At 51.1% G+C, this 21,126-nt stretch overlaps 1 long non-coding RNA gene across 1 annotated transcript; it reads right to left on the bottom strand.

The window, feature by feature from the left end:
- Positions 1-4,977: 4,977 nt before the first annotated feature.
- LOC146203242 (uncharacterized) lies at positions 4,978-20,778 on the bottom strand. Its single transcript, XR_014703828.1, has 2 exons — positions 20,384-20,778; positions 4,978-5,921 (listed from the first exon to the last, which is right to left on the bottom strand). It is a non-coding gene; the product is annotated as an uncharacterized LOC146203242 (long non-coding RNA).
- Positions 20,779-21,126: the final 348 nt, after the last annotated feature.

The raw sequence follows: 21,126 nt of genomic DNA, 5'->3' as shown, positions 1-21,126 counted from the left end.
GTTGATTGGTTAAGTTTTAGCTAATTAAAAGTCGTAGAGTTCCATTATATAAAGTGAGAATGTACGTCCCACCGTACATACATATGTGCAGACCGGTGGCAGGTACCATTCGAAGATTAAAAAACAAACAATCTTCATTGATAATTTGATACGCTCCCAGCATATGCGCTGGAAAGTTTGGGAGAGGGAGTTCTCCACTATTCTTGTCAATTTGCGCCTTTATCTGTGCACTAAAGCTAAGATGTCGCTTGTTTCCTTTCATGTTTGTTTTCCATCAAAACATTACTAGCGCGACGAAGTCGGATGTCAACGTCCTGGGGAACATCTTTGGAGACAATGATGACTACAAGAACAGAGGACAAACATGGAGACGAAAAGATGCGCCGGCATATGCCTCCCGCACTACAGCATCCAGCAGTAGCGGGCTGCACTTTTTCGCAAGCATCGCAGTAGAAAGGGAGTGATGGAGAGAAAGGATGAAAGAGAGCGAAGGCCTAGCCAAAATAAGACCGCAAAAGTATCAAAAACGGAGTGCCGCTTACGTAAAGTTCGTGCACTAGAGCAAAAAAAAAAATAATAAAAAATTGTAATCAGAGGGAAGGAAGAGGGGGTGGGGGGCGCAGCATAACAAGATGGTGGCAGCGCGTGGGCATGAGGGGCGCATGGGTTAGGCGGCGCAGCGTGGGAAACCCGAGCGTCATTCATCTTGTCGCAGGGCCTCAAGGAGAAGGTCGGCCGGCGCGCACGTAACGTAGCTGCTTCGAGGGGCACCCGACTCGCGGAGAGGGGTCCGGATGTCGCCGCCGCCAGCGGAGGAGCAAGGCCATCGCTACACGCAGGCCCCTCGGCGCCACGGCTGCTGTCTCAGATCGGACGAGCGCGAGCGCGCGTCAGAGCAGCTAAACAACTCATTTTTTTTTTAAATTATATCATACTACAATGCTGCTGCGACAATTTGTAGCTGCTTCGCTCGACTAGTTACCTTTTCCTGCTGGTCTTTCTATAACGATCGGCCGTTCCACCAAATTAGCCTTCGACATTTTAATTCATTGCACCAGCGTAAAGGGTATAGATAGAAAAATGGGGGTACGCAGGAACACTCGGTGAAGTACGTGCGTCTAAATTGTAATAATTAACCAGCGATCGTCATGTGTTCTCCCCTTCTGTATTCTCGTTTTTCAAGCTGGTCATTCATGCAAAGTTCGGATCTTCGAACTGCGTTCGACAGCTTGCGTGCCGAGCCTATTGTGCTACGCTTTCCAGTTACGTTCGGCTTGCGTTCATGGGCAGCCATTGGTGCCACACTTCGCACCCAACTCATTTATCGCACGGGCGCCGCGCATCTTGCCCTATAGATGCAAGAGCTTTGGCTTCGAGCGCCGACTTAGTGTAGGTGCGTCGAGGTCTAACGCGGCTTTTAGTCTCCCCGCGACGAGTCAAAGCTTATTCCAGGCCGATGTTTCGGCCCTTTTTTTGTGAAGCCTAGAGGACGCCTGCCGTTGAGAAGAGGCGGTGGCGCCAGCGTGCAGCCAGGTTGCGCGGCCGAGACAGGTGGCCGTTCCTGGGTCCCCCGACGCAAGGACGGGGGGCGAAGACGTCGTTCTCAGCGGCGCATTGTGAGCGCGCCCCGCCAACCGCGAGAGCGGCCCAAGGTCGGCCCGGAGAAACTCCGCTGTGACCCTGATCCGACACGACGTGATCGCCTGGGAAGGTTGCGCGCGACAAGGACTCCTTCACGGCTTCAGCCGCCGAGGCACGCGCCCACACTGCCCAGCTCCGCCCGGCCGCTATCTAACCTCCCCCGAACGTGTTCTCGAGTGGCTTTTTAGGAACGACTCGCCGGTGAATCCTCCCGCACGCTGCACTAACAGGTGCTGTCCCAGCGAGAGCAAACGTTCGGAGCCGCAGGAGTAGCTGTAATGATTTGCTGTGTGGGCGCGCATTTTAGCCATTTCAACCGCTGGCGCTCACGCGCAGAGCAAATGCCCATGCATGAATGCAGCTTGGGTGCCAGCGATGCATACATTGTATCCCAGGCGGATGGCCAGAGCAAATGCATCATTTCGGGGTCAAAGTTCGTGTCAAAGTTCGTGACGCGCGGCATCGGCAAGCGGACGCGTCTTCCTCGTCACGCGTGAGATGTGCGGCCTTGTCTGAAGGAAGGACGCTTGCAGCTCCCGAGGCCAGGAAGTTGCAAGCACTCTCGAGAAACGGCCGCTCGCTTGAACACACACACACACAACCCTAGCACCGGAGGAAGTGAAGTACGCCAAGCCGCGAGGGCTTTCTGTGACAAATGCTCCCTAGCTGGCGGAAAAACATCCTCCAGAGATTGCAAACGAGGCCGCCCACCCGGTTTTGGCAGCGTTCTTCGCGAGATACACCGTTCGCGTCAGGAGAACGCCGCCGACTGCATGTGCTGCGCATACACATGAGCTGCATATCGCGGCCAAATCCTGCGAAGCAACTTTCGATACATCCCATCAGCTTCTCCCCGGGGCATCCGTCATGGCCCCACCATGCAGCGGCAAGCATGCACTCTAGTCGCTGATATTAAACTTCGTGACGCAGATTCACGAGGGTGCATAGCGAGCGGTACGAAACGGCGGCGCCAGCCAGGGATGAGGGAAGTGAAACGCCGGCCTAACGGAGCCTCGCTGGTCGCACAAAAGGCGCGCGCGCGCGTAGCACTTGGACTAAAGCGGGGCTGAAGAAAACGCCGACCTTGGAGCCGCCCGCGGGCCCGGCCGTTCCCATGCGTAACGGCACATAGAGAGAGCCTTTGGCGGAGAAAGTAGCGGTCGGGTATCTTTACATAACCCCTGTTGGCCCGTCGCACTTGGCCCTCACCCCGCTGTTTTCTTTTCTCCCCTTTCCTGAGCAGGGCCGCGCTGTCATTCGAGACAGCCGCGCAGAGGGACTGAAGGGCGAACGCACGCCTTTTTATCCGTCGCAGAAGGGCTGTGCAAGAAGAGATGCTGCGGCCTCGCCCAGGCGTTTCCGCTGTCCCTCCTTGTGCGACTCGCACGCGAGATACGCCCGCAGTGTCGCGTCAGACTCAAGACCAAAGGAGCCTGTGTCAAATATACCCCTCTTAACGCAAGGGCCAGGCCAGGGACCGCTTGCGGTAGGCCTGCGATACTCTGACTGCAATCTAATTTTATTAACTCTAAAAGACAGAGCCTAAAATTAATACGGGATTGTTGGCGCTAAAATACTGGCCAGGACAGCGTTATTTTGCTTTATCAGCGCAGTGCCGTACGACCCAGCTCGCCTCAAAAAGCCGCGACCCGACAGAGCGTACATAACGCGATGAACCGCTCGAAAAGCACGTAAACACGCTTTGTCTGTCCCTTAGCCACCATAACGACGGGGCTCGCACGGAGAATCCTCGATCCGAGAAGTCTGTCTGAGTTATACGTATACACCTCCCCCTCGAACTTCGCACGCTTCGCAGAAAAACATGGAGATTCGACTCATCGGAGTGCGGTATTAGAAACGAGACGAAGCGCAGACGCCCGGGCGAGAAGTGCCAGCTACATCCACCCACAGGACTCTGCAGATAGCTTCAATTGCTTATCTCGCCTCACTGCTATCAGCTTCACCCAGCTGCCTTTCTCTTGTACTTTGTTGTACTCTCGTTATGTAGCGCAACGGTCCAGTCTGTATATGACCCAAACGGTTATTTTTTCGCGCTTCTATGCGCTTAACCTTACGGTTGGGTTATTCGACACGTTGCGTGTTCTGAAATGAACGGCCACGCTTAATGCTCTCATCATAAGCCAGTTCTGAATGGATTCCATACCGCACAGACTTCGCAGCGCCGCGGACTGGGGTACCACCACTAAAGATGAGGAATAACATTTTCCTCTTCTTTGTACGCAGCCCATCAGCTCTGTGGCGGAGCAAAACCCGATGGGGGTGGCCCAAGAAAGCAGACTCCAACATGGCAAGTCTACGTTCCTCCTACACCTTGTGAAACGGGCGTCGCATCTTGGAGATGGTCTGCTCCGCGAAGGCCTCGCGACTTTCGCGAAGTGCAGGCTTCCACGCTGCGCGGCAAGCCGATCCGCACTTGGCAGGCGTTCAACAGGCGTCGGCAGCGCTGGCGGCCTTCGTTCCCCTTGCTGTTGATACTAGAGCCGTGGGCAAAGAGCGGCGCGCATTCCCGAAGCGTTTGCTCATGGCTGGAACAGTGGAAGACAAAACTGCGTGCGCGTCGTTAAAGCCCGTATAGCGAGAAATTGGAGGCCAGACTGTAGTCACGGGACAGTAAGCGAGAGCACGCAGTAAATTCTTCCTCGAAACGCTGCGTCGATAAAACCTATCCGCGAGCACGCGGTAAGAGCGGATCCGTTGCATTGGCGCCTGTATACGGTGCTACCAACAGCTCTAAGAAGCCAGCGGCGATAGCTTATGCCAAGAGCGTCCATGCGTGAGCGTGGTGCAGATTGGTTTGCACACTAGAAGTCAAAACATGCTTCGATTCATGGAAGCGATGTACGAGTACTGTGCTCTATGACTTGCTTGGATTGAACCTATCGCAGCGAATGGCTCATTATCCCCGTTTTATTTAGTTTGGCGCCTTGGAATGGGGACAAAGATTGCAGCAGTGTATGTAATGAGAAATTTCCATTATATTTCCGATGAGAAATTTCCGCGTTGTTGGCATCTGTAGTACCACTCGAACTCGATCTCCGTTTAGCTGCGATTTATAACTGTTATGTAACGTGTAATGCGTGTTAAACAGAAATCTTTTTGTTGCTGTTGTGTGTGTATGTGTGTGTAGTGAATGCGACGGCAGAACTGGGGAAAGCATGGCTCCTTTGAAGCTCGGAATGCACATGAAGGCGGCGCCGCGTACATTTATGCTCAAATTCCCCCGAAAACTGGAGCAGCAGTCTCGTTGTGGGACACACTCTTGTGTGCTGTCGTAAAAATCTTCCGGTGGTAAGTAACTGCTCTGCAATTTCTCTATTTCTTTTTTTTTTTAATTCGTTTGGAGTATCTCGAGGCGACTCCATAGCGATCTGAGTGCCGGCGTGACAGGGCTACACATTGGTGGGTCGGCAACACAGCCATCTCCTACTGCGCTCGCACAAACACATATAATTTATTTCTCGACTCTATAACAAAAAGCCGCACAGGAAGTCTGGCAGTTGCCTTTTCTTTCCTTGGCTTTGGTATTTTGTAGTGCCTCAACGCACGGAATAGCCCGGAAAACAGCCCGGTTCTACGATGTGGCCAAAAATGGCGTATAAGGGCGATGACAGAAATGATAAGAAGGGATCATGCCAACAGACCAGCTTCGTGCCCGTGCGCAGCAGTGTCCTCCGCTTGTCCAACTAAGTCAACTCATGGGAAGACACTGACGAGACAAAACCATGATCGCAAACTCGCAAAACACCAAGTGTCAGCGGTCGAGGTCCTCGTGCACAACAAGAAAAAAGAAAAAAGCACGCCGGAGTTTCCAGCACATCCGGGTCTCGTGACGAAGTGATATGCCCACAGTTTGGTTTCACTGTATACCCTTTTATTGCTTCGAGAATGTATACCTACCTCAAATAGAGAGCCTGCTTAACGACTTCGATGTTCCGATGTACTAATATAGCAATGAGAAAGTAACGTGATGCACGTTTCTGATGTTCTACAGCTAACGACGGTCATCCTCCTGCGGTGGCTGCCCCCACCGAGTGCAAACATGCAGTAGAGGCACAGCCTGCACTTCAACTCCGTGGCGCCAGTCTTTAGCAGGGCATGCGACGGAGGATCATGCGCATGCCTGGAACCTAACCAAGGAGCGCTGTCGGCTGGCGCAGGCTTATTGAGGGGGCGGGCCTACGAGAAGATGACTGAGGATGGCGTCCATGCATCCGCGCTCACAGCAACGCTCACGCACGCCCCACCACTCGGTTGGACACCTAAGGAAAAAAGAAACCAAAAAGAAAGCAGACACGTGCTGTTATTGTACAATGAAAAAAAAAAAAAGGACAAATGAAACGCAAAGCATACAGCATTGTGTACGTAAAGCAGATGTGGCGCACATGGCGACCAGGCTACAAAGTTTCAATTGTTCTGAACTTAGGCGTATGCGTCCCCTCGTTGCTGGAAGATGCAATGTTCCCAGCTTTATATTGTAAACATAAGGAAACGAACACTTTAGCACCGGTACCCTACCGTCGCTATTCTTTACTGTTTTCTTTCTTTTTTAATTTGTTGGCTACATATATACATAGATAGAAAGAGAGCGCAGAGATCTGCGTCGAACCTCAGCAGCACTGTACAGAGCAAGAAGCACAGCGCAGTAGCCTAATATCTAATGCCGTAAACAGGCACGGGGAACGTGCACGGCCAGTGGCAACGAAACAAAACAAGGCTGGAGGGAGTGTCGCAGAAGCACTCTCTGACACGCTACAACAACGAAAAGCCGTTTGCACGAACCACGACGTCGAAACGGCATCGCGCGCCTAGCGTCTGTCGCGCTCAGGTACCCGCTGCGCGCAGCTGCGCGCCCCTCATTGCAGGCCGGAAACTGCATGCGCTTGAGGTTGCACCACGCACGCAAGTGCACGCCTGTTTTCCCCTTGTGGTGACGGAACGCGTCTAGAGCATCCGAGCACTCGAATGTCGCATATGTGCGTGTCACTTATAACAATGCGACGCAGGGGCCTCCTGCACGATGTATCGTCGGCGGTGCGAAATGCCACGACGCTAGTCGTTATCACGAGGAAGCCTTTGCCTCTTGTGCGAGCAGGTGTCCCGCACGAAAACCTTCTCAAGGAAGTGTTCGGTGCATGAGATACGCACGCGTACTCGACCGACCGGCGGTCAAAATTCTTTTCGAATGGCGTCGGGGAGCCATTTGAGCCTCGCAACCTCCGCCAGTGGGCATAAATTCTCCCTTCGCGTGTCTATTTGTTGATGCACATAATTGTGTTTGAGCGGTCGTCATGCGCTACTACACGGTTCCTGGCACATCGGAGCACATGCTGAAGCAGTGCCATGTCGAACAGAGCGGAGAGGCATAATAGGGGCGCGCCTTGTTGGCATACGTGCGCGTAGACACGACAAGGCCAACGCAGAATTTCACCGACGGCCTCCTTTGGCGGCATTTGTTCGGCGCGGCCGATTCGCTCAGCGGGCGGTCCCGAAACGAGGGCCGCAGGGCGTCCAAACACCTCCACCTATGTCATCGCTCAACCCGCACGCGCGCCGCGGCCAAGCAGGCGGCTTACGCCCGCGCTTGCTGCTGGGCCTCTTTGTTCTGGCGGCAGGAGTCATTTGTTAGACGCCCTGGGCCAAGGCAGCCTGCCCTCTCCGGCCACGCGCGCGCCCCTATCTGGACCAAGGCCGGCGGCCCGCCGGCCCCGAGGCTCTCCCCGGGGCGGCCGCTCTGGGAACAGGTTCGTCCGATCAGATGGGGTCGAGCTTCCTCCTGCCAGCGCCCCTCTGTCCGCGCCGAGATAGGGCAGTCCTCCCAGCACAAGCCAAGGAACGCGGCGGTCAGACACGTGCACATTATTCGGGAGCTGCTTTCCGGAACAGCGCGACGTCTCCGCGACCGACAAGCACGGTTCTGGTATTTGGCGTCGCCAAATATGGTGGCAGAAGGTAAAATAAATACAGGCCGAGACGTTATTGCGGAGCCTGCGCTTTTCTCGACCCCCGGGCGAGAGCCCGCTGCGGATGCTGCTACAAATGCGTGCGGCCAGCGCCCTGGTGCCTTGTGTCAGCCGGGCGGCGGCGTTTACAATGGAAAGCACGAGATGCGCAAAGATCAGAGGTGGGAGGCATCCGCGCATTCCTTCCAGCAGGGGCGCACATGTGCGCAGCTGCTGCTAGGTAGCTGCTGGGAGGAAGGGGGAGACAGCAGGACTGCGCAGCCAACACACGGCGGCCCAGCGAAGAGCGGGAATCGACGCGTCTCGCAGCTGTAACACGAGGCAGCAACAGACGCTTCCCGTGTGCATTGCACGTGCATCCGGCTCTGTACGCTCGCGGCGGCGACTCACGTGAACGCGATGGTAACAATCACTAGCTGCGGCTACAATGTCGCGGAAGCAACGGTAGTCGTTGCGGGGACGAGGCAGAACTGTATTGTCTTTGTCGCCGTACATTAAACATTCCAAAGCTAGAAGAACGGCCAACGATCACTAGCCGTTTGAGAAGTAAAAGGGAGGGAAGACTCAATCGAAGTTCCTCAGTAAGGCTGACCGAGGTCATTCGCCAGGGTACATTCAAACGTCACGACTTTGTCAAAGCGCTTGCCGTTGGCAAGTTGACGTGGCACACAACATGTTGCTAGCCTTTCTGGAACCGTCGCAGTCTGGTTCAACCAGGCTTTCCCACAAATGGTAGTGACATTTTCAACTCTCTCTGGTCTTTGCTGGCAAGATTACAACTGCCCAATTACCACGCCTCGTTGCTAGCCAAGATGGCGGATTTCGTGTCAGTTTAGAAGGAGAAGCAAAAGTTCCAGGTATCTGATCTTCGGGTTTGCGTGCGCGCAGTCGCCATGCTACTTAGCCACGGTGAGATCTGTGGTTGCATGCACGAAAAGTTGTGCCCGATAGAGCTATGAAAGGAAAGGAACAGCTCGTTTCCTAGTTACCTTATTGCCATGGCTACAAAAGTCTGAGCAGAGCAGTGTCGTTCCTAAAATGATAACTCTGTGAGCTTGCCTTCCTTCATTCAATGCCATCTCAGCCGCGGAAAACGTTCGGACGCCTCAAAGTTGTTAATTTTTCGCTACATGGAATATTGATACCAATTTCACTTTTTTAACCTAATGTACTTATTTTTGGTAGCATAATATAAATCAAGTTCGCAAATAACAGCGAAAATGTCGGTTTCTCAATATAAAGCTGACTGGGACGCGTTCAGAAGAAATACATATATCCATAGCTACATGAAATACCCACCGAAAGGCTCGCGCGTCTAGTACGAAGGGCGGTTCGCTCGCAGCCTTTAAGTGGCTATCTGACAGCGCGTCTGTTGCGAGTGTTGTGACCTCCGTCACACATGTGCGAGGACTCGGGGCAGAAGAAAAGGGAGCTGAGAGCAGCTACGCAGCACGCGGTTAAAGGTTCGCCTTTTTGTTTTTCGAGTAATAAGGGACGCGGAAGTCAAATAGTCCAAAGAAGTCTGGCATTTCCTGACTGACAGCATCAATTAAATTTAGCCGAGGTATGTAGGCATGCGCAGGGCAAGAATGCAGTCTGCGCATGCGCCGTTCACTTCTGCCTCTACGGCAATGCCTCGCTCTGCAAGAGGTTACAGCTGTTCCCAACAGGCAACGAGCGTTGGCGGCAGTGTTTCTGACAGCGCAGGGAAGCGCCTCTTTCGAGTGTGTCAGCTGCGCGCGCACATGCAAGGGACGGCGCAAAACCGCAGCCGCGACAGGGGGCGCTCCATATTGCGAGCCCGGCTTCGCATCTTGCGAACAGTTTCCCCTTGTATGTGCGTCCAGAGTAAGATATAAACAAGATGGGTGCATCGTCGTTGTCAGTGCCGCGAAACGGCCGCGACGCTACTATAAAGTCCCGCCTGCTTCCACCCACTCGAAGCATGCTATACTCTACTGAGAGGCATTGCCGAAAACACCGCCTCCGGAGGCCATCGAAACTCCACCGTTGCCTCCCGGCGCCTTTTGCAGCAGACAAACGGGGATCGATAGCTTTGTTGTGCGGCGAAAACGATCCGCGCTGCCCGATCCGGCTGGCTTCCCGTTAGCGGCTGCTCACAAACTCTACAGCCATTGCTCTTCAGCATCGCTTAGTTATGTTTGCAGCCGCATACTGAACACAGGCCTGTTGTCGGAGGTGGAACCCACTAAACGAGAAAGATGGCGCTGTTTGAAAACGAAGGCTATAGCCGCCTCCTCTTCCCTCCGTTCGCTCGCTCCCAGACTTTGCATGCGTGAAGGTAGAGACCTCATCACGCACGTGCAAAAAGGCAATGTTGCGGGACGGCCGCATAGTAATATTGTTTTTCACGGTTGCGCTCCGGTGTGACCCCGGCGGCGCGCACACGGCAGCCAAGGAGAGCCCGCATGCGTCAGTGAGAACGCTGTGGTGTATAAGGCATAAAATAAGAAATCGCCTTCGAAGTGTTGGCAATGTTCTCTGCACGCAATTTTTACCTACTATTCAGCCTAAAAGGTTATCCTAGAACGATTACCTCGACCTTGAGAAACTTTCTGCGAGGCGCGGCTACGCATGTTCAAGAGCGTTGCAAGTAAAATAAGACGCACACACAACAGAGAACATCATAGGACACGGGCTGTACTGAATATTGAGATATTCATTGAGAACAGGCCGTCGAGTAAAAGCCCCTCATGTCCCAAACCAGGACAATAACAAAAAATAAATATGCTCTAACGTAAGCGCTACTATTTTGGCACCGGACTTGATAATAATAAGAACTTTTATTTACCATCCACGTCTACGTGATGGCGGGAGCCTGGAGTAAAAGCTGCCTCACGGCAGCTTGACAAAGCCTTTAAACCCCAATTTGGCGATGGTGTATAAGCGGTCACATTGCAGTTGTTAAAAGCTTTTGAAGCAATTATACAACTGATTATAAATATTGGCGGTCATAAATGCAAATACGCAGTATTGTCTGATGTATGCAATGCATGGTTTTGGAATATGGGAACGCATAGCAAAATACATAACAGAAAGTTTGCACAAATGTTCACAATTTTAAAGCAATGTATTATTTAACAAAACAACCTCATCTTAGGGTGAACCTAGATTCAAAGAAGACAGTATGAAAATATTTCTTGAAATGATGTCTCTAAAAGGAGACTGCTTTCTGGGATAATTGATTAAGTAGGCGGGGCAGTTTTTTTTTTCTTTTTCAATGTTTGCAGCTTGTATGTAGCTCGGTATGTGTTAAGATTCCAAGTATCTCGGCTGCGGATTTCGTATGCTTGTTATCGTCTTTGTAGATTAGCCGGTGAGCGAAGAAACATGTATTTTGGGAAATTAAAAACAAAAAAGGTCCTCGCGCCAGGGAATAATAACATTTTTCCAATTCAAAACCTGCGAGCAGCGAATAAGCTCTTGGATTATTCATGAACGAACATTACTCACAGAGTAGTACACTACAGTCTACGTAGACTGCGGTAATTTAACATTGATACTTGCCTGGATTTTCTGTAATGAAAAACTACAGAGTTGCCCATCAGTGCAGTATTTGTGAAGCCTGGCTGAAGGGCCGTAATAGAGTGTCTGGATGGCCAGCGCATCGAGGCACCCTATATAAGCCGTATACCAACGTGCTGCGCCCGCTGCCTGCCGATCGGAAAATCGACCCACAGCTAATTGATTGGCTCCGCGGATAGGCAAGTTTTGCGGTTTCTCGAACGTGCCACTTTGTCTAGTTATCAAAATGAGATTCGAAGGAAAGAGCCACCGCACCTACAGCTTAAAAAGCGCGGAAGTGCGACAGCAACCTGCAAACCAATAAACGCTCAACTTGCCCACCAGCCGAGCCGGATTTTCCGTTGCTTCTTTATCCGCGGCAGATGGGGCAGCCTATACTACATGTCAGATCGACTGCATGGCTCGGGTAGTCGACAGCAGTTTATTTAATCGCACAAAACTAAGGCAAATGGTGGCGATAAATGACATCACAAAGCAAGCATACGCCATAACACGCTTCTTTTTGAGCGATGTACGTGTTCCGAGCACAGGAATTGTTCAAAGTCCCTCAGGCAGTACGGAAATACCCTCGCCTCTTGTTCTTTTTCTGTTTTTGTAGTAGTAGTAACCGCTTTGAACACGCATTTCAGCCTTGCTTTCATATTTCAGGCTTGCTTGACAACGCTTGCGCGACCCTATACAATATAGTTAGGCGCACAGCTTTTCGAACGCATACCGTGTTTGCGCGAGTCGCGTGTTCCTAGATACTTTTCGGACGTTATATACACCATGCATATGCACTAATAATACTGTAGTCCCTTGCTGCACTTCACATCGCTGCTACTTCATTGATTCTTCTTTGTAAAATGGCATTTCATTCGCACCGCGCGCGCCGATCGTCGCTAACGCATGTACCGTCGAACGGACGAACTTGCGTCAAAATGGTGCAGTCACCGGAGCAAGTTCGCTCTCGCCGATCGTGCGCCATCGCGCGCTTTCACGCTTCTCTTTGAGGTGGTCGATTGTTTTCCCCAACGGGAAGTGGTGGACGCGCGAAATGTGGCGACCAATACTGTTCGCTGCGCTGAAGATCACTAGCCGCGATTGCAGAGCCTGCAGTCACGTTACATTGCAGCGCTGCCCTTTTGTAAGACAAAAGGCTTTAATGTCTCAACGTTGTCAGCAGGAGCTGTCGGCAGAGGGTGTCACGCTTTCGAGAGAGTGTTAAAAGTAAATAAATAAGCCTCGTATCCATCGGGAATCGAGCCTCCATCCCTTAGATCCCCAGCCGAGCGCTTTACCAACTGCGCCACGCCCCGGATCGTGAAGCGCTCTTCATAATTCCCCTTGTCTACCGTGAGGATGATAGCGGGATTGCGCGAGTGACAGATACAGCGCCTTTACTTTACTGTAAACGAATTATAGAACGCCGATGACCTGCCATGCCTTCAATGAAGTGCTGGTTGAGTTCGACAAGGGGCGCGCGATGTACTGTCACGACAGGTCATGACGTCACCAGGCGATTCACGCATACACGAAGCTGATCCCGCCGGGCGTCCGATCCTGGCGTCTGTGAGGCGCCTTTCATTTGCCGCTTCCTCGAACGCCGCCCCACACAGCAAACAGAAGCAGACTCGGGTGTCTAGGAGGCGTTAGTATAGCAGGCAGCAGCGGCGTTTGAAATTGATATACAGGATAGAAAAGGCGCAGTATCTGTCACAATTCTCCGCAGACACATACACCACGCCGTAAAGCAAGGGAGGAAGGTGGGAGTGAAAGAAGAGAGGTGCCGCAGTGGAGGGCTACAATCCACCGCGCTATAATGGCTTTCGCCTCATCGCACTTTAGTGGTCCAAAGTTCCCTCTAGAATTTCTTTTTTCCCTATTGTGCGGCTTGGTGACCCTTCCAGCTCGGCTGGTGTCGGAGCGCGCAGAAAAGTGGTATTTTAACTTGCAAAACAATACACTCATGCAATCAACAGCAGGGGATGCAATCAACAGCAGGGGACTGACTACTGCCAGCTTGAGCCTCGCATTGAACCTGAGAGGCCGCCGACGCTTTACACTGCCCATGCGTGTTTGAGCATGACGTTGTTCTCGTTCCCTTCTTGTCGCGGCATATTTGCGCAACGTGAACATTATAAGTTATGTTTGTGCAGGCGGTACACAAAAATTCGTTGAATAACTTTAGACCGAAGGGCTACTCAACAAACATTGTCTCCAGAACAGGGTACAGGTAACCGCAATCCCAATCTTTTCGATAACCTCCTCACTTTTGTTTCTTAGCAATTTTCACACTGCCTAATATTTTCTGTGGTTCCTATCCTACCTGACTAGATGCAAACGCATACCCGAGGCGACTTTCCTAAGTTGTCGCGGTTTGCAGAGAAAAAGAAATTGTGTAAGATTCAGAAAAGAGACGAACCGAACTGCAATCCAGGCGTCAGTTAACTTAGAAGTGACTAGAAATTGGACAGCTTGAGGTAGTCATCGTACTTTGCCCTGGCCTCGCCACCATGGTGCAGTGGTTAGGGCGCTAGAATCCAAGGATGCGGGATCGAATCCCGGAGAGACGCCCGTGTGCTGTGCGATGTCAGTGCGCATTAAAGAACCCCAGGTGGTCTAAATTTCCGGAGCCCTCCCACTAGGGGCCCTTTCATAACCTGAGTCGTTCCGAGACGTTATTCCCCATCACCAAATCATTCTTTCCCCTCCTATCTAACCACAGTGCGAAGCCAGCTTCACTGGAAAATCCCTGTATGGCAGGAGAAGCATATATATTTCGTTATCTCGAGCGCAGTATTTGATCTCTCGTTATTGAAGAGAAATGTCACTGATCTATACGACACACATCGCCACACAAATTTCCTTCAAGTGAACTAAGTGGTTTGAAACATCATCTGCGTAGTAAAACGTCTCACAACTCTTGCCTCTGGCACTGAGTTAGCTGGTATTCCTGGTGGCGACCCCTTCGATACCAGGTGCGGGAGCCACAAACAAAGACCGATCAGCCTTAATTACAGGTGTCTCTGAGGCGACTTTTTAGCCGAGTCTAGCAACTAAATTGCGCATTAATTGTCGTAGAAATATGAGAAAATCCGAAGCACATTGGACGGCACTCGTTTTGAGGGCATATGCCTTTTGTTCTCTTGCACGTAGTGCTTCAAACTCACAGAAAGGCAGTGTGAAACAGGCTAACAAAAAGCATCGAGCCCACAAACGGGACTCGCGCTCGCTCAGGTCTGCGATGTGTGAGAAAGAACTCCCCGAGAGCAACCGAAAAGTGAAACTAAGGAGCATGCACAAACTCGATGCCGGAAACAAGAACGACAAGTACATGTTGCCTATAAATGGAAGACGGCCTATTTGGCACGTAGAGGTAATTTTCGGGCATGCACACTGCCACGCAAAGCTGGTAACTTAGTAGACGTTTGTTTGCTTCCCCTTTAGACCAGACGGCGGCAGCCTATATAGTTGCGTGCCTTCTCGTCCCTCACCAACCTACCGATCTCCTCTACAAGTCCAGTTCTATTTCTCGCAGATTAGCTGCAACTTGGCTGTCCTTAAACCCGAAACCTTGCCGGGAGCGGCCTGTTGGAAAGTTTCTGTATCAGCGACGACGAAATGTCTCAAGGAGAATCGCACATCCATGCCGCTTGCTTTCTTAATAATTCATATTACGAGGAGCTCAACTGAAAAAAAAAAAAAAAAAAAAAAAAAAACTCGTGTGCAAAATAAGTCCACAAAACTGTCCATCAGCAAGCGAAAAACTACTAAAATACTAACACGCTGACGGGCCTGCGTATGCCGTGCAAGCGCAACACTTTTAATGTTCCCTGCATGAACCACCGCAGAAGGACCGCGCGCACTGTTGCAGACACTGGTGGATTCGGTGCTTGGTTTTCTCAGCCTCTTTGAAGCAATTTGTGGGCAGAAAAAAATGACTTCCTTTCATTTATTTTTTTCAGACTGAGTCGACGCTTTCATGTTGTGAATGAAAAGGCAACCCTCGTTGCACACGAAACAGTGCAGTGCGCAGAAAAGCTTTCAGTCCACTCCAACCACTAGCCTCCTGTGCAGGTAATCGCGACGGCCATGAGCGCCAGAAACACTGCGAGGCACCGTCGCGGGCGTTCAGGCTGTCGCGACACTTTACAGAAGCCCATGGCTGTGAGACCGAGCTCTGCGGCGTGGTGCCACGCAGCGAATACGCCACTCGACTGACACATTGCGCTGATCGAAGAAGACTGACGCCACTGAGCCATCTTGCACTCTACAATGATGGCACATAGCACTCACGTGCGCGCTTCCACGAAACCCTCAAGGATGTGAACTTGAATCTGCAGCTCCTTACCAGCTCGACCACTACGTCACTTGACACAAAGGTGAGAGGTCGAGGTTACATAGCTATATTTAGAAGGTCTGATTTGGGTACCGCATTCTGCTTACTGCATTGTGTGCCCCCCCCCCCCCCCCCAAAAAAAAAAAAAAAAGTCACATGGCAGACGCATTTGGAAACTAGAAAGACAAAGCACCGCATTAGCGTCCCGCAGCAGAATTTGCTGACACTTACGTGAAGGCGATATAAATTATCAAGCGGCTCCTTATATATATATATATATATATATATATATATATATATATATATATATATATATATATATATATATATATTGATATAATTTATGAGAATAACGCCACCCGTGTGCCTAGCGGCGATAAGCGGCGAGACTACACTCGTACTTGCCGTATCAACGTGCTTCCTTTGCTTCGGTGCTTGGCTTAGCATTATTTCAGAATTCATCCCCTTCTTATATTGCAGTGCATGGGCAAGCGAATGCGATTGATCGAGCGAAATATTTGCGATTAGTCTTGCTCATGTTGCAACTATAATAAGATCATATAGAATTTGAAAATGTGGAAACTATAACACATCGTCAGTAAAAAAAAAAAAAGTCTTATTAAACGAGCAGCAGACAGAGAAAGCATCGGGCCTTGCATGCGGCGTTTAAAAGGCCTGGCATCTCAAAATATTTCGCCCTTGTATTCAATGTATTGCCGGGACCGTCTTGCCAATGATGGCGCTGCGCTCTACAAACGACTTCATATCCCTTATAGAGCGCACATAAATGGCACATGACATGGGAGCAGCAAAATTTCGGGCAGTTAAGGTGAAATATTCAGGAAATGCTTACTCGACTTTTACAAGCTGAGTCCTATGCACCACTGCGGCAGTTTCATGCAGAGTGCAACTTTCTCGGTGAATCTGGGGGGTCGGGCAGAGCTCGCACATCCAGTCATAAGCAAGACTGACGTTCAGACGCTGCTTGAATATTCAAACAAAGCGCTGTTCCTCATAGGCCTGCGCGAACGAGAATGGACTCTCCTTGTGACGCCTCACAAACGACACACTGGCGAGGCATCGAAAATAGCGCCTTTGGAAGGCCTCCCCGAGTCCCGTGTGGGACCTATTCACAGCGAACAGACGCACCAGCAAAGACTGTATACAGAGCTATTTTTCTTTCCTTTTCTGCCTCAACATAACATATGTATACAGAGCTAGCGAAACAGCCCGGCTAGCCATTAGGAGCTTTTAGCAGAGCGGAGACGTATACTAACGCAGACGCATACCGGTTTACCCGACGCCTCCGGTAAACCGGTATGCGTCTGTGTTAGTACTTCTCCGGCAAGCTAAACCTTTCTATTTCCATGGGTGCAGGAGAGTACTTGCGTTCCACTGTAATCAAGTTCCTTTTTAGCACGAAACAATAGCAAGTGGCAACTTTTGGCGCTCGTATGGAGATGTAAACTTTAATATGCTACATATTCGATCGCCAACCTCAAAGGTTGTCCGCCACAACAGGTCAGTCTCGTACTATGACGCCGCGTTATGGGCTTCAGGAACAAAAGCAGTTCACGTAGTAGAACGGATGGCCTCATCGCTAACCGACCCATAACTGATAGAAGGTTACTGCTTTCTCTGTGTTTCTGCCCCCACCCCCTCCCCGCGAGCTTAGAACCCTTGTGGCAGGCCTGTTGTATTCAACAGGCGCTGAACTGTGCGCGTGTTCATATAGCTCCCCAAAATGGCTGACGCTTTTTCGCTGGTTGCGTTTCTCTGCTGAGGTCGACAACCTTCTGAAAACGACGTGCGATTATAAATGCTCGTCATATAAATAAATAGCTGTCACTATAGACAGGTAGTAAACAGCCTGCAGGCTATTAAACGACGAATAACGATCCTAGTCGGCATGACTTAAAACTGCACCCTGGAAAAAATGAACCTTAAAACATTCACTTCACTGTAAAACATTTTTGTTGAAAAATACAAAAATTTTCTGGCAGCTGTCCTGCCAGAAATTTTCTGTTCTGCTATGGTTGCCATTTTTTAGCTTTTATGTGATTTTAGAGTTTTTTCTGTTTACAAGTGATAGCATTTTTTTATAAATGGACAAAAAGCTTCTGTCATACGGCGTTTGTGTTTTTTATTTCAGTTTTTTCTTTCTGCGCCAGTGAAAACAATGATGCAATTATATCCCTTTTTTTACTCGTCTTTAATTTCGCGTTTTCTGCCTGTAACAAAAATAAAATTGCGTTAAGCGCCAATTTCTTCAATGCACACTATTTAAGGCGAACGCCTGGCCAACTATACATCTCACGAATATCTCTCGGCGCTGGCAATACTCGATGGCACTCATAAAGCTAGCCTCGCAACAGCCATTGTCTAGCCACCGAAAAGAGGCAAGTGGAAACATGCGTAACAGATACCACTCTAGCAGGGAGCCAACCAACAACCGACCTCAATGCGTCCACCACTAGTTATCTTCTCTTAAATCGAAATTGTTACGCAGCCAATCATCGGACAGCGTTTTCCGTGTTGTCCAACCATTTCGCTTTCTACTCAGAATTTACCTACTATTCAAGTAAAAATCGGTTTGCGATAGAAAATAGAACCGATGGCAAAAATATGTCGAATTGTTTGCCTTCGATTCAAGGTTTCGGCTGGAAAACAGAAAATTATCGTATTTTTCGTGAACGTATTTCGGTCAATGAAGAACAGATTTTCTCTGTACTGGTACAGAAATTTTCTTTAAAAATACATGTAATTTTACACACATTTTTTTACAGTGTACGGAAAACGAAGGAAGATGTTTTTCGGTAATTCAAAGGGCTTCGCCAAAGCAGCGATGCTGCTTTCTTTGGTCGCCAGACACAAAAGAAAAGCAAATAGCGTCTTGTGCCAATGTGATGACACCCGATTGCCTGCGCCTTCCCTAATTGAGCGAATAATTCCAATATCCGGACGTACCTACCGAGTCATTTTCCCCTCAACCCATGAGGAGCTTACATATAAATGGCGTCTTAGGATGTTGTTGCTGTCGTCTCAGCGCCAGATTTAAAAGTGCCCCACTCCCCAGTGCTTTCCAAGCTGATTGGACAGTTGAAAGGGTTCGCCAGAATACAATAACAGGAATGCAAGGCTTCTTCTATATTAATTCTTTATACAATGCGTCATTCTCAGCTGAACACCTCTTGGTACGATACCAAGCAGGGTATGAACTCGGGAGCTTGGCCGGCACTAGTGTGTACCGCGTGTCCAATCGAAATCTGGACGAAAACCAATAGTGCGCTCCTGTTTATGATCTGGCTTGTTGGCTGTGCAGCGCAATAAAGCAGCTATTTGGCGCTATATGGTTACCTACACGGAGCTTTTTGCGCCTAACGGTGGTTCTGTGCACGCCATCTGCTTTCGCAGGAACAATGCGAACGTGTATACTGGATAAACCTTGCGCCAGCTTGATTTTGCCAAAACCAGAAGCGGGTGTGCGTACTCGCTTGAATTGTTTGTTCGTGATATCTGCTGAAGCCGGGGAAAATAAAAAAAGAGGGGGGGGGGGGGGAGAGGCTAATCGACGTTGAACGTGCTAGGATGTGAAATGCACCCCAAGCTAATAAGAGAGCATGTTGACAAGACAAGAGCCGTCTGTTATGGAAATACAACTTTGAGTGACATCCGTAACAGGCGGCCTGTTCGCTGACACCCAAATGCTCCGAGGCATTAGAGACAACAAACGCTCAAAATGTGAGGGTCTTCGGAGGTCATCCTGCAGCGCTCAAACACGTACTCTGTTCTGCCGAGTATCTACATTGCACACGGCTGAAAAGAAGGCAACAGGCAACGTGAGTGAAATTGTTGACTTACGCGAAAATATGCGACCTCTATGCCACTTTTCTTTCCATCAGCGTTTCAAAACTTATGTTGCCATGTTCGTTCGCGTGCCGATTTGGCCCAGGCATATTCGATTAAGTGAACTAGTTTTTGTTGATAGATGTATTCGTTTTGGGTTGCAAAATTAATGTTACCGGCCAACGAAACATCATCATGAAAGTAACTGCGCAGTCAGGTATACCAATTCCAACGCCGAATGTGAAGTTATTTCAAACATATCCAGATACCGATGACGCAGCAGAATTGCACATCCAGACATACGCGAACAAAGCGCTGTTAAGACCACGTGTCTCGCTCATTACGCTCGAAGGCCATGAGATTATCTGTTCATTCGAGGAAATGAGCAGACAATTTCACGGCGCCGAAAGAAGGCGGCGGACTCGGCGCCCAATAGGCGGAGGCTGGGGGGGAGGGGGTGCCCGCGATTTGGCGCGCCGTTCGGTCCGGGCCACGCGCGTCCCTCGAGTCGGCAAGTGTGACAAGGGGGGCATCTGGGCTCCAAACGACGACAAACGAGGCCGCGCGCCCTTCCTGGCCTCTTCGTTTCACGCAACGCTTTCCTGCTGTCGTGTTGGTTGCTCGGCCCCGACTGAGAAGGAAACACGTTTTGGGCGAGGTATTTTTTGCTTTCTCCGCTCTCTTCGGCGAGCCTCCTCGCCCGGGTAAGAAGCTGTTTCCTGCCCCTCCGGGCGGCCTCCGATTAATCTAGCGAGATGCAAGACGAGAATTCCTTTCGCAACGCCTTTCCCCCTCGGTTGCCTTGAAGCGTGCTTCACCGTGCAGCGGCGGCGCTAGGCCTAGCAACGCTGCAGCGCGGCGCCGCTCGGCCTCGTGTGAGTTTCAGGCGCCGTTCCTCGCCGCATCAGCGGACAGGAACGGCGGGCCTGCCTCGTGCATCGGGTGCTCGTTCTCTGGCCTGCCAGCCGCGATCCCCTCACTGGCAGAAGCGATCATGGTGCGACTCTCATGCCAAAGAAGCCAACACGCTGAACGTGCGGTGACTCACCTTGGCGTTGGCATCGCTGACGCTGTGCTGGCGGCGAGTGTCGAGTGGGTTGCATTCCATCGCGAGCATGGTATGAAGTTCCTACCTGGGTTTGACTCACAGTAAGAACTCCATACCTCGCTCGCGATAAACCAACGCCCTTGCAGGGAAGCCCATCCTAGCGAGCATGCCGACCGCCGAGGGAGCCGTCCGTGCGCATCACCAACCAAGACAGTATCCTGGGCGCAGCGGGGAGAGCATCCGGGCGCGGACACTTCGCGAGACGACCGTTTTCCGCGACTTGCCCGAGAGAATACAGCACGCGTGAGGCTGGCGACCACGATGTCGGCACTAGCGTCCGCAGCGCCGCGATGCGAGCGTCGGGAGCGGGAGGATGAGCGCTTGCTGCGCGGACTGCGGCGTCAACACTGACGTAACGTGCCGCCGGGACTGTTGGGTCGTTAGGGCGGCCGCCGGCACGCCCTCTGGTTGCCACACGCGCCCAATGGCGGCTGCCGCCCGGACGACGTCACGCGCACCCTCTCTCCTCCTAGGGACAACTGCGCGCTGAGGCAAAGGGTTGCCAACCTGTGCGCGGCGAGGGAAGCTCATTGAAATTCCGGCGCCGTCCGCGGGCCCCCCAGCGCGGGCCCTCGGCGCCGCTTTTCGGTGTCGCCTGGTCGCCTGTCGTCCCTCCAATGGGGCCTCTTTGTGCCGCCGCTTCCTGTCCGGCGCGCTCACCTGCTCCCAACGGCGGCGCAAAC

The sequence above is a fragment of the Amblyomma maculatum genome, chromosome 1, assembly GCF_055883805.1.
Source record: "Amblyomma maculatum isolate TAMU_Amacu chromosome 1, ASM5588380v1, whole genome shotgun sequence".
Lineage (NCBI taxonomy): Eukaryota > Metazoa > Arthropoda > Arachnida > Ixodida > Ixodidae > Amblyomma > Amblyomma maculatum.
The sequence above is the reverse complement of the archived record's forward strand: the minus strand, read 5'-3'. Positions and strand labels throughout refer to the sequence as shown.